The sequence below is a fragment of the Astyanax mexicanus genome, chromosome 15, assembly GCF_023375975.1.
Source record: "Astyanax mexicanus isolate ESR-SI-001 chromosome 15, AstMex3_surface, whole genome shotgun sequence".
NCBI lineage: Eukaryota > Metazoa > Chordata > Actinopteri > Characiformes > Acestrorhamphidae > Astyanax > Astyanax mexicanus.
Genome location: NC_064422.1, coordinates 34,972,944 through 34,985,133, shown reverse-complemented (window position 1 = coordinate 34,985,133; position 12,190 = coordinate 34,972,944). Strand labels below are relative to the sequence as shown.

At 40.0% G+C, this 12,190-nt stretch overlaps 1 protein-coding gene across 3 annotated transcripts in view; it reads right to left on the bottom strand.

The window, feature by feature from the left end:
* The window catches only part of ccdc57 (coiled-coil domain containing 57), a 55,661-nt gene that overhangs the window by 8,983 nt on the left and 34,488 nt on the right, over window positions 1-12,190 (bottom strand). The window lies entirely within an intron of this gene.

Below are 12,190 nucleotides of genomic sequence, written 5' to 3'. Positions count from 1 at the left end.
CACTGGCCGTGCTACATTAGAATTCATTGTTTACCCTAAGTTTTATTTATTTTTCATTAGCTTAAGTTATAAAGTTATACCAGGGTATCAAGTCTCTCCGGAATTGGAAGATATGTACATGTGTGGGCCCAGATTTCCCCCAACGGTGCAGCCCTCATGAACACTTAATTTGGTACATCGAAGTGACATACCATTAACCTCAAACACTTTCATTTTGAAGCACTATCTAGGGTATAATTATAGGGTATAGTTTTTTTTTTTTAAATAAGCAGGCTTTCTGACCCCACCACAGGCTGTAAACCAGCCAATAAAAGCATAGATTATCTGTTTTTTTCCTTTTTGTGGACTGCATCCAAGTTTAATGTTATGATATTAAAATAGGTTTCAGCTCACTAATGTGGATTAACATAACACCCTGTTTTGTGCATCAAACTGATTGCAACAGATTCTTTCCACATTATTATGTTCCTAAATAATTTGTTGACATGAGCTAGCAAACAAACACACATGCACTGAACATAAATCACTTAATATATATTTTTTTACATAGCATTACTCTGTACATCCACATTTGTACATTTACCACTTTGCAGTCAACTCATTTTAAGATTGCACACCAGCTGCTAAATTCTAAATGTCTATATATTCCATCCTTTATAGATTTCTGTACATAATTTGATTCTATTGTGTATTTACCATATCTTTCACAACTGATACATCGCTCTCATTTCTGCAAGTATTTTATTAAATCTTTTCATGGGACAACAACTATAGAAATGAAACTTGGATATAACAGTTAGTGTACAGCATGTATAGCAGTGTAGATTAACTGTCTTCTGAAACATCTTCTGAATATCTAAATATTTGGAAACACACGAAAGCACACCTCACAGTGAACATGTCCAAATTGCTAGCGATCTTCTTACATTCTAGGAAATTTTTTTGAAGCGCAACAATTCTGTTTCTAACATCCTCAAAGAGCTTTTTGCTATGTGGTGCCAAGTAAATATTTAGTGGCCAGTATGAGAACACCAAATTCATATGTGTCACATGACACCAGGGAGGGACAAAGACACAATCGGTCAACTTGGATGTGTTCACTGTGAATTGTACTCACTTGTGTTATTTAGACATTAATGATATATATTATATATATTATATTATATATTAATTTAGAAATTAATATATAATTATATATATATATATATATATATATATATATATATATATATATATATATATATATATATATATATATATATATTGTAGTGGATTAAACAGAGGATTCCTGCATCGCTTGGACACACACACACACACACACATACACACACACACATACTACCCCCACTTTATGGTCTATAAGGAACTTCAACCCCCAGAACACTCTAAAAGCCTTGGAGTTACCTTTTTCAAACAGCCTTAAATTTCAAAATGACATTTCCTGACTATTTCTTCACTCAGCCTCGCTCGAGAACCCTAAATGCAAGTCAGGGTAAACATTTTTAAATTCTTTTTTGACATTCCTTCAGACGCTGTCAGTCGTAAATCTGGATTTAGGACCGTTAATGTTTAAACATCTGGAACTGTGCACAATTGTGGTTTTGCCAACAGCACAATCACCAGGACAAGGACGGGACTACGGGACTTAAGAGAGTGTCAAAACTTAATTAATGCCTTGGAAATTGTTAATTCACCAAATGTTGTACCAATTTAGGGGTTTGTGCCTAGTTATTTCTGCAATCACTTAGAAATAAGATTAATGAAATTAAGAGAAATGTTCTAAGCTTGGGATTCCATTTTCAACATTGCAGGCTCAAATTCTGTGGGGTGCAGGAAGAGCTCCTTCCCCCACCATCGTAAATTCCGATGCCAACCGCTTATCTACACTCAGCAGAGAAGAGGAATTTCTCACTGAGAAGATTTTGCTTAAAATACATATATATTGACTATATAAAAAAGGTGTTTTATAGAATGTTTACTAGATAATGGTATATGTGTCTGGTATATGGTATATGTGTTTGGATGTGTCCTGATTAAATTCTCCTACACATTCAAGTCTGAATCAACAAGGTTTAATTAGCATTTGATAATTTAGCTTTATTTGGTTATCAGTGGTTTAACCATGTATTATCTTTTAAGTGATTTAATTGGGTTTAAATAATAACATGACTCTTGATCTCTTTCTGACAGAGTACCATCCATCGTTGTATTTCTAAGATTATTTTGAATATTACATGTTTGTGGGCAAAATATATATATATTACATTTATTGTGATTCAATTGTAAGATTGTGTTTCCTGAATTTATCATCACAAACTGATATGCTGAAAAATGTATTTTGATCCACTGTTTAATTGAGTTTTCTTTTGGTTTGATCTATTAGAAAAATGCTGAAGCATGCTGACCATGTGAGCGAGGGGGGGTTTTTATGGCCCTTTGTGAATAAGATCTTCCCTGCCAGAGTTTGAAATTGCTCCTAGACCAATCAAAACACAGACATTTGGGCCACAGGGCCAATCATAGCTCAGGGGCCAAACAGGCCACAGAGACTAATAGTTTAAACTGGGCAGACACAGTTCAGTTGCAGTTTAGAGTTGCCAGTTGAGTTTTGGGAGTTCAGGTCAGAGCAGTTGGAGGAGAAGCAGTTAGAGAAGGAGTGGGAGAAGGAGTTGGAGAAGATGAGTTGAGGAAAACAGTTAGAGGAGAGAGGTTAGGGAGCCCAGAGATGGAGGAAGGATAGACTGTTAGTTTAGTCATCTTAAGTTAGTTTTCTTAGACTAGTGCATTTAATCTTCAAGTATATTAATATTAGCTATCCTAGTTAAAATATCTAAGGTTATTTTACAATCTACGAAGCCAAGCATTATTCCATCTAAGTTTAGCTAAAGTACAGCTGAAAAAGAGATCCGCCAGATCCAACCCAGAAATCTGCGGTCCGGAGGCCACCAGCAAGCCACCTGAGAGCGAAGTGATTTCCCTGTGGGTTCTAATGGGGCTCCGTGCTGACACAGGAAGTCCACCCACCCTGCAGACAGGCTCACGTGATCCTTTTTCGGGGTGAAGCATCAGACGACCAACCCAGGCGGACGTCACCAAGGCCCACTTCAACAACTCAGAGTAAGGCAGAGCTGGGTTTAATCTTTCGGCAGATGGTGTTCTGTTGGTCATGGTCTGGGTCGGGTCTTTAATAGAGCGTCTTTAGTATAGATGACTCATTTTGAGTGGCTTGGTTGGAAATAAGAATTGGTTTCGTAGACTTAAAATGCCTTAGACCCTTATTTAGAAATACTCACTTAATAGTTATATTAATCTTTATTCCTTTCATATCAGCATTATAACGTGTTTGTTGTTTATTTCTCATTTATCATTCTACACTATGATTTGATATCTAATGGCTACATTTATGACTTTTTAATGAATTATTTACTCATATCTGTGTGATTTAATAAATACTTTTATTTTACAAAACCTGTCATTTCAGTGTGTTTTTCTGGATAACTTGGTTATGAAAATTTCTGTCACCTGTAGAAACCACACCCTGAGATGTCTTGTGTTATTAATTAATTTGATTAATTAATTAATTAATTAATTAATCTAATTAAATTAATTTAATAACTGGCGTCCAATTAAAAAATATTTCAACATCTCAATTAGCACCAGGTATTAAACCACTGAGCCGCTACATAACTGGCTCGCCAACGTGGGGCAGGATTATATTCTTATTGGTTCTCCGCCGCGAGACCAGAATATATACACATTTCATAACCAGTTCCAGAAAATAGCGCTGTAAGTTGCAGAATAAAGTGTATTTTGTTTTCATTATTAAATGCGTTAGCTGCTGGCTAGCTGGCCTAGCTGGAGTTAACTGCATAAACCTAGCGTGTTAGAAACACACGCACATGTTCTACACGTGTTTTTGTTTACAATTCAGGACTGGCCAGTCCCCCGCTGTGTGTGCGCGTCGCGCGCACGGTCCCCTGTTTGTCTGTATAACGTGTACAGTTATGTGTGTGGTATGCGAGCGCTCTTGAAAACATTACTCTTATTTGTAAAATAAGCTTGGTTGACACACCGCCGTGTGTGGGCAACCTTAAACCCGGGTGTATATACGTGTATATACGTGTGTACTTACATAAAGTTCGAACTGTTTCCGGTAAAATAGACATATTTTGCCAGTGTTGATCTAAGGCCTTCGCGCAGCCCTGAGTCGCGGATCTCCGGCTCATCGACTCCGCGCTCCAGTTAAAACTGCCGGTTTTTGCGCGAAATCCTTAAAATCCTGCAGTACTGGACACTTCCACGTGCGTAAAAGAGTAGCTAACTTTTACGTAACACCACCCTGAGTGGCAGGAAGTTTATTGTGTGCGTGATTAAACTAACCACGCCAGGATGTAAATCCTCTTTGCTCATCTTGTGAAGTGTGTTGCTGCTGTGTTAAACTTTCGGACAGCCGTGTCCTTCTCCTCTGCTATTCACAGTCGACTGAGTCAGTCAAATCTGCTGACCAGGTCCCAGACCCAAGGGGCGGTCCTTAACGTGGCATCATCAGTGGGCGTGACCACTCCCACCAGTCGGCCTCTGCCACCATCTGGTGGACAGCCTGACTATTTACACTCAAACTCAAAGGGTGTTTTACTACCCCTCACCACTAGGGGGGGTACACTGCCACATCGCCATCTGGTGTTTGATTTGGTTAACTGCATACAGTGCAGAAAGGTGCATTTCATTTGTTTGACCACCAGAGGGAGCCACTTAGCCATATAGCTGTGTCGCCACCTGGTGTTGTACTTGTGTAATTGCTATCATCCTGTAGAGTGCATTTAGAGTTTCTGTCGCCAGAGGGTGCCAATTTCAAACAAACTTTTTGTTAAGTTAATAAAGGGAATTTGCATTGTGGTTGGGTTAAATGGTTTGTAAATAAGTAAACAAATAACTGCATTCATTTAATCGGTTAATATTAAATAGTTAAATTTAAGTTTCAGGTCTGCTCTCTCAAACATTACTCTTTATGTTACATTGAACCAAGCTAAATAGCTATCTCCATTGAGTAACTAATCACAACATAAAATAATTAACTGGTCATTTTAATCAATTTGATTAAGTAAAGTTAATTAAATTTTTGTTAATTAATTATTTTCAATTTAATTCAACCATCTTCAAATAAATTAAGCTTAATTATTGATCGATTAAGATCAATTATTAATAACTGATTGAAATTAATTAATTAATTAACCATTAAAAAAAAAAAAAAAAAAAAAAAAAACCTATCCAGTTATCAGTTACTCAACCATATACCCAGCACACCTGTGCTTAATACATAGTTAAATTCTCCCATCCTGTACATAGTTAATAAATATACCCATATTTAGATTTAGACATTGTGTATAGTGCCCTACAGTTATTAAACTGTTCACTAGCATCACTGACAACAAATCTAACTATTCTTTTAAAATTAATCTACTAATTGTAACCTTAGGTCGCCCACTTTTAACAGATTTTCTTCTTAGAAAAGGCACAATGCTAATTGACTCGAACATAAAATAAACTTGTTTGTCATCAAAATTGTTTGATTCCACGTGCTTTACGTAAATCAAAATGTGTGCCACCGAAAAAGCTCTTTTAGAGCTTACAGCTGGTTTACCCCCAGGACTTACCGTCCCAGTCCAACAAATGGACAGTGGGGGTCTCCATGCACTAATTGCCAAAAGCCTCAATGAGTGTGTATCTAAAATCCTTGAGGGCAAGCAACAAGTGGATCCGATTTCCCTAATACTGTGGAAACAACTGCTGTTGTCACAGGATCAACTTGCTGCTTCCTCCAAAACCATTCAAAATCTCCAAGCAGAGATTGTGACTTTAAATGATAGAGTTGCAGACCTAGAGAACAAAACTGTACAGTCTGAAATGAACCAAAGAGACCTCAAAACCGAAGTGCAGCTGCTTCAAAAGGAAGCCAACATAGCTACCCAACTTGCAGCTCAGTCACAGGAAAAACTAAAACATGCTATTGCAAGACAGGTTGAGCTACAAACTGAATTAGCACATGCTAACAATGTAGTCAAATTAACTCGAGACCAAACAGAGTTAACATTTGAGCTGAGGATGGAGGGAGACTCCCCCATCAATCCAGCTGGTAAATCAGGAACCCCTGGGGTTCCGGATCCTAAGCAACAACCATCCACAAATACATTCCCTCTAGTCTCCCTTAAAGGTGCTGAAGCGCCAGTAGAACCAAGGTTCACTCAGCGTTCCCAGCCACATGGGACCTCTGTGCAACCTCAAGCACCCTCTGATAGAGATTTGGACAAAATTGCGCGTAACATCCCACGCTTTGAACCAGAACCGGACGGTTCTAATGATGTCCACCAGTATCTTCGCGACATTGACTTCTTCTTACGCCGTTTCCCCAAGGCCACGGTAAATGATAAAATCTACCTCATTAAGGTGTCCTCTAGTCGGGAAGTTGGACGTTTCATTGAGCGCCAACCACCCCAGGTTAAGAGAGATTATCCTGCTCTTTGCAAGGCTTTGGAGAATGAGTTCTCCAACCACCTTGTTCAAACCGGCCTTGCTGCAGCTCTTGCAATTAAGCAGAGCCGCCAGGAAACACCCCTACAGTACTATCACCGCCTCAGGCTAGCTTATTTCGGCTATAGAAATGAGCCTGGAATGGAGGAAGAGGAAGTTTTCAAAACATTGTTCGTGAGAAACCTCCATCCCTCCACCAGTCACTCTTTTGGAGTCGCAGCCTGCCCTCGTACGCTAACAAGCCGGCAGCTGCGTGATTTGGCTCTCAGAGGATTTGCTAAGGTCCAACAAAACATTAATAAAAAATCAGAGTCAAATGACGTCCTGATAATTAATGAGCAGTCCTCCCACGTCAAGCAAAAAGGGGCACACAAGGCTCCAATGCCACCTAAGACCCAGTTAAACCACAAAAACCAGAGAGTGTTCCACTCTTGGCGTCGCTCGTCCCTACATTGGGCCGAGCAAAGTGACCAAAAGCCCTCCTATCGAAGGAAAGGTAGGATAAAACGCAGTTGGAATGGCAAACACTCACAGCACCACGCTCGAGCACAGAGCTCCAGCAAACTTCAATCTCCGCTCAGGAGAAAGAGCCCAAAGCACCACAAACGTTGGTGTCCACCTAAAGGGCACAAGCATGAGACATATCCAACTAACCTGAGCACTAAAGACGGCAGTCTGCTCAGACAATTTCGTAACGAAATACGCAAGCAGGACAATGCTGAATCTGAATTCTTGCCAATTGTCCAAGCTCCAGATCAACCTGCTTGGGGGGGTGCGAAATCCATCCACCCCAATGCAGCCTTGGTTGTACAGCCAGACGCTGAAAACAACCACACTGAGGAAGCTTCTTTCCTCAGCCTGGAGGATCCACCACCTAAACAATTCTTGGGTTTCTTAACCGAGAAAGGTTCAACACCAAAATTCTACCTAGCCACCTGGCTGGAAGATGTGTTCGGGTATGAAGCTCTTTTGGACACGGGGTCAGACATTTCTTTAATGTCAAATTCACTTTTTGACCAGGTGAGGGCGACAGCCCGCCGAAACAACAAAGAGATACCTCTGAAAAAGTGTGCTCTTCACCTTCAACCATATTCGCACACTGGTATCACTCTGCATTCTGCAGCCCTGGTGCACGTTGCCATCGGTCCAATGAGCCTCACCCATCCAATTCACATTTCTCCATTGGAGAACGTCCCATTGCTCTTTGGCAAAGACCTCCTTGACCGGTTCAAACCATTGATTGACTTTCAGCATCGTAGAATCTGGGCACAGGTTTGCGAACCCCTGCCCTGTCCTAAGGCACAGGATAGAGTTCAATGCTATCATGTTGCTAGCAACATTGAGCCACACAAGCTCATTGAACCTTCAAATTCCACGGGAATCAATGAGAAGCTCACTGTCAGGGTTCTGAAACCACCATCCTCAGAATCCCCTACCATGATTCTAAAACAAAACACCTGTTCATGGGCATTGACTCCCTCTACGGCTGTAGATGAGTACAACCCAAAAGCTGGAAAGTCATCCACTCTTAACACAACGGTCAACGGTGAAATCTTTGTTCCATGGGCTGACAAGTCAGCTGTTCACAGAACACCTGCAGGTTCCTTGCCACGGACTAACTGTGATCCTCTGTTCGTGCACCAAAAGGATTGTTCTCTTCTTGTTCCTGCACCAGTGGTTCCAGACAAACACAGTCCTTTGGATTCTTATGAATGTAAAAACATTCCCACCATCTACACAGATGGATGTGCTTTTCGGAATGCTCAGATCAAATGGAAAGTTAACATGACAATTGGTGCATGTGACAACACTTCTTTCAGAACACTGGCATTTCACCTTGATCCACTTGCCACTTACTGTGCGTCTTTCAGGATGCTCAAGGGCCTGTTTGTTTATGCCCCAGATACACACGCTTCATCTTCATTCGTGGTGCCTCAGAGCCATGGGGGGGAGAGCCTAGCCCAGGCCCTCGATCACCCATGGGTGGACCACAAAATGATGGGGAAAACACACCGAGCATTCCCACAATTGACATATCTGCCACTTGTTGGAAAAAGGCTAGTGTGTTTTCAGCCCCAATCTTCAGAAGATCTGTGTGGTGTATGGCCAATTCCACAAATGGATTGGGTTGAAAGACTCATGAAATTTGTTCGAAGGAACAAACATCTCATCACTGTGGCAGGTGCATTTGCCAGATGGGGGGGACGTCCCCCAGACCCTATTGAAATGGTTCAGGCCACAACTTTTTCGCTGAACCACACTTTCTCAGGTGTTGGTATATCTCACCGTTCTAGCGGTGAACTGCGGAAACACCCAAAACTGGGAAAAAGCACGCTTGGATACCAACCATTGTGCTACACTGCTGAAAAGCTACTGGTGAGGTCCCAGCACAGCACTGGCAAAACAATTTGCGAGCTCAGGTCTCATTGGTTTGGTCCTCATGCAGAGGCAGACAAACTGCCTCGAATCTGGAACCAAATCCCGCATCGTCAGTGTTTTATTAAACTGATTCTCAAACAAGTTCACTGTAACCCAATTAAACTATGCAAAAGCCCCATGGGACAAGTCGGGACCAATAATGCCCTAGGTTAAATCATAATACTGGGCTAAATACCTAGACACACTGAGTGTTCATTGTCCACCATATTCTGACCTGACGCAATTGTTAAATTGAGAACGTACCACACATTCACTGTCTGGAACTCACCTATCCAAGTAGCATAACTCACAACAAATTGGATATTTTGTTAAACCTAGTGTTTGAATCACCATTTCAAACCATTAGCATAGCAGTATAATAAATACATGGAGAAGGGGGGGTGCCAATTTTTTTTTTTTCTTTTCTCTTCTCTTCAGGTGCCCAAAACATATTTTGTTTCCCTTCTGACTACGTTTGCTCCGCTATATTGTTCTCAATTGTTGACTAAGTAGTGGCTAATTATTGAAGCATACCTTATGGGTAGGTTGTCTTGATAAAGTTATAAAGGAACAAATAGCTAGCAAACTATTTGTGACCCTTTCATATGCTTGTTGCCACACTATCACATTAAATTAACTATTCTATTCAGAACCAAAAGCCAATAGCTACAACAAAAAAAAAAAAAACTGATCATCAGAGAAATTGTATATCCATTAGACCAAAAACTCTGTCAGCGACCTTGTAGTAGATTGTCTTAAGAAAGCATGACCAACAGGACACCAATTGCATGAAAGATGTACCCTAACATGCTCTGTCTACAGAAATCCACGTTGACATCGACCGATGACCCAACGTCCAGTGGCCCATCGATCGATGGGGGGGGAATGTAGTGGATTAAACAGAGGATTCCTGCATCGCTTGGACACACACACACACACACACATACACACACACACATACTACCCCCACTTTATGGTCTATAAGGAACTTCAACCCCCAGAACACTCTAAAAGCCTTGGAGTTATCTTTTTCAAACAGCCTTAAATTTCAAAATGACATTTCCTGACTATTTCTTCACTCAGCCTCGCTCGAGAACCCTAAATGCAAGTCAGGGTAAACATTTTTAAATTCTTTTTTGACATTCCTTCAGACGCTGTCAGTCGTAAATCTGGATTTAGGACCGTTAATGTTTAAACATCTGGAACTGTGCACAATTGTGGTTTTGCCAACAGCACAATCACCAGGACAAGGACGGGACTACGGGACTTAAGAGAGTGTCAAAACTTAATTAATGCCTTGGAAATTGTTAATTCACCAAATGTTGTACCAATTTAGGGGTTTGTGCCTAGTTATTTCTGCAATCACTTAGAAATAAGATTAATGAAATTAAGAGAAATGTTCTAAGCTTGGGATTCCATTTTCAACATTGCAGGCTCAAATTCTGTGGGGTGCAGGAAGAGCTCCTTCCCCCACCATCGTAAATTCCGATGCCAACCGCTTATCTACACTCAGCAGAGAAGAGGAATTTCTCACTGAGAAGATTTTGCTTAAAATACATATATATTGACTATATAAAAAAGGTGTTTTATAGAATGTTTACTAGATAATGGTATATGTGTCTGGTATATGGTATATGTGTTTGGATGTGTCCTGATTAAATTCTCCTACACATTCAAGTCTGAATCAACAAGGTTTAATTAGCATTTGATAATTTAGCTTTATTTGGTTATCAGTGGTTTAACCATGTATTATCTTTTAAGTGATTTAATTGGGTTTAAATAATAACATGACTCTTGATCTCTTTCTGACAGAGTACCATCCATCGTTGTATTTCTAAGATTATTTTGAATATTACATGTTTGTGGGCAAAATATATATATATTACATTTATTGTGATTCAATTGTAAGATTGTGTTTCCTGAATTTATCATCACAAACTGATATGCTGAAAAATGTATTTTGATCCACTGTTTAATTGAGTTTTCTTTTGGTTTGATCTATTAGAAAAATGCTGAAGCATGCTGACCATGTGAGCGAGGGGGGGTTTTTATGGCCCTTTGTGAATAAGATCTTCCCTGCCAGAGTTTGAAATTGCTCCTAGACCAATCAAAACACAGACATTTGGGCCACAGGGCCAATCATAGCTCAGGGGCCAAACAGGCCACAGAGACTAATAGTTTAAACTGGGCAGACACAGTTCAGTTGCAGTTTAGAGTTGCCAGTTGAGTTTTGGGAGTTCAGGTCAGAGCAGTTGGAGGAGAAGCAGTTAGAGAAGGAGTGGGAGAAGGAGTTGGAGAAGATGAGTTGAGGAAAACAGTTAGAGGAGAGAGGTTAGGGAGCCCAGAGATGGAGGAAGGATAGACTGTTAGTTTAGTCATCTTAAGTTAGTTTTCTTAGACTAGTGCATTTAATCTTCAAGTATATTAATATTAGCTATCCTAGTTAAAATATCTAAGGTTATTTTACAATCTACGAAGCCAAGCATTATTCCATCTAAGTTTAGCTAAAGTACAGCTGAAAAAGAGATCCGCCAGATCCAACCCAGAAATCTGCGGTCCGGAGGCCACCAGCAAGCCACCTGAGAGCGAAGTGATTTCCCTGTGGGTTCTAATGGGGCTCCGTGCTGACACAGGAAGTCCACCCACCCTGCAGACAGGCTCACGTGATCCTTTTTCGGGGTGAAGCATCAGACGACCAACCCAGGCGGACGTCACCAAGGCCCACTTCAACAACTCAGAGTAAGGCAGAGCTGGGTTTAATCTTTCGGCAGATGGTGTTCTGTTGGTCATGGTCTGGGTCGGGTCTTTAATAGAGCGTCTTTAGTATAGATGACTCATTTTGAGTGGCTTGGTTGGAAATAAGAATTGGTTTCGTAGACTTAAAATGCCTTAGACCCTTATTTAGAAATACTCACTTAATAGTTATATTAATCTTTATTCCTTTCATATCAGCATTATAACGTGTTTGTTGTTTATTTCTCATTTATCATTCTACACTATGATTTGATATCTAATGGCTACATTTATGACTTTTTAATGAATTATTTACTCATATCTGTGTGATTTAATAAATACTTTTATTTTACAAAACCTGTCATTTCAGTGTGTTTTTCTGGATAACTTGGTTATGAAAATTTCTGTCACCTGTAGAAACCACACCCTGAGATGTCTTGTGTTATTAATTAATTTGATTAATTAATTAATTAATTAATCTAATTAAATTAATTTAATAACTGGCGCCCAA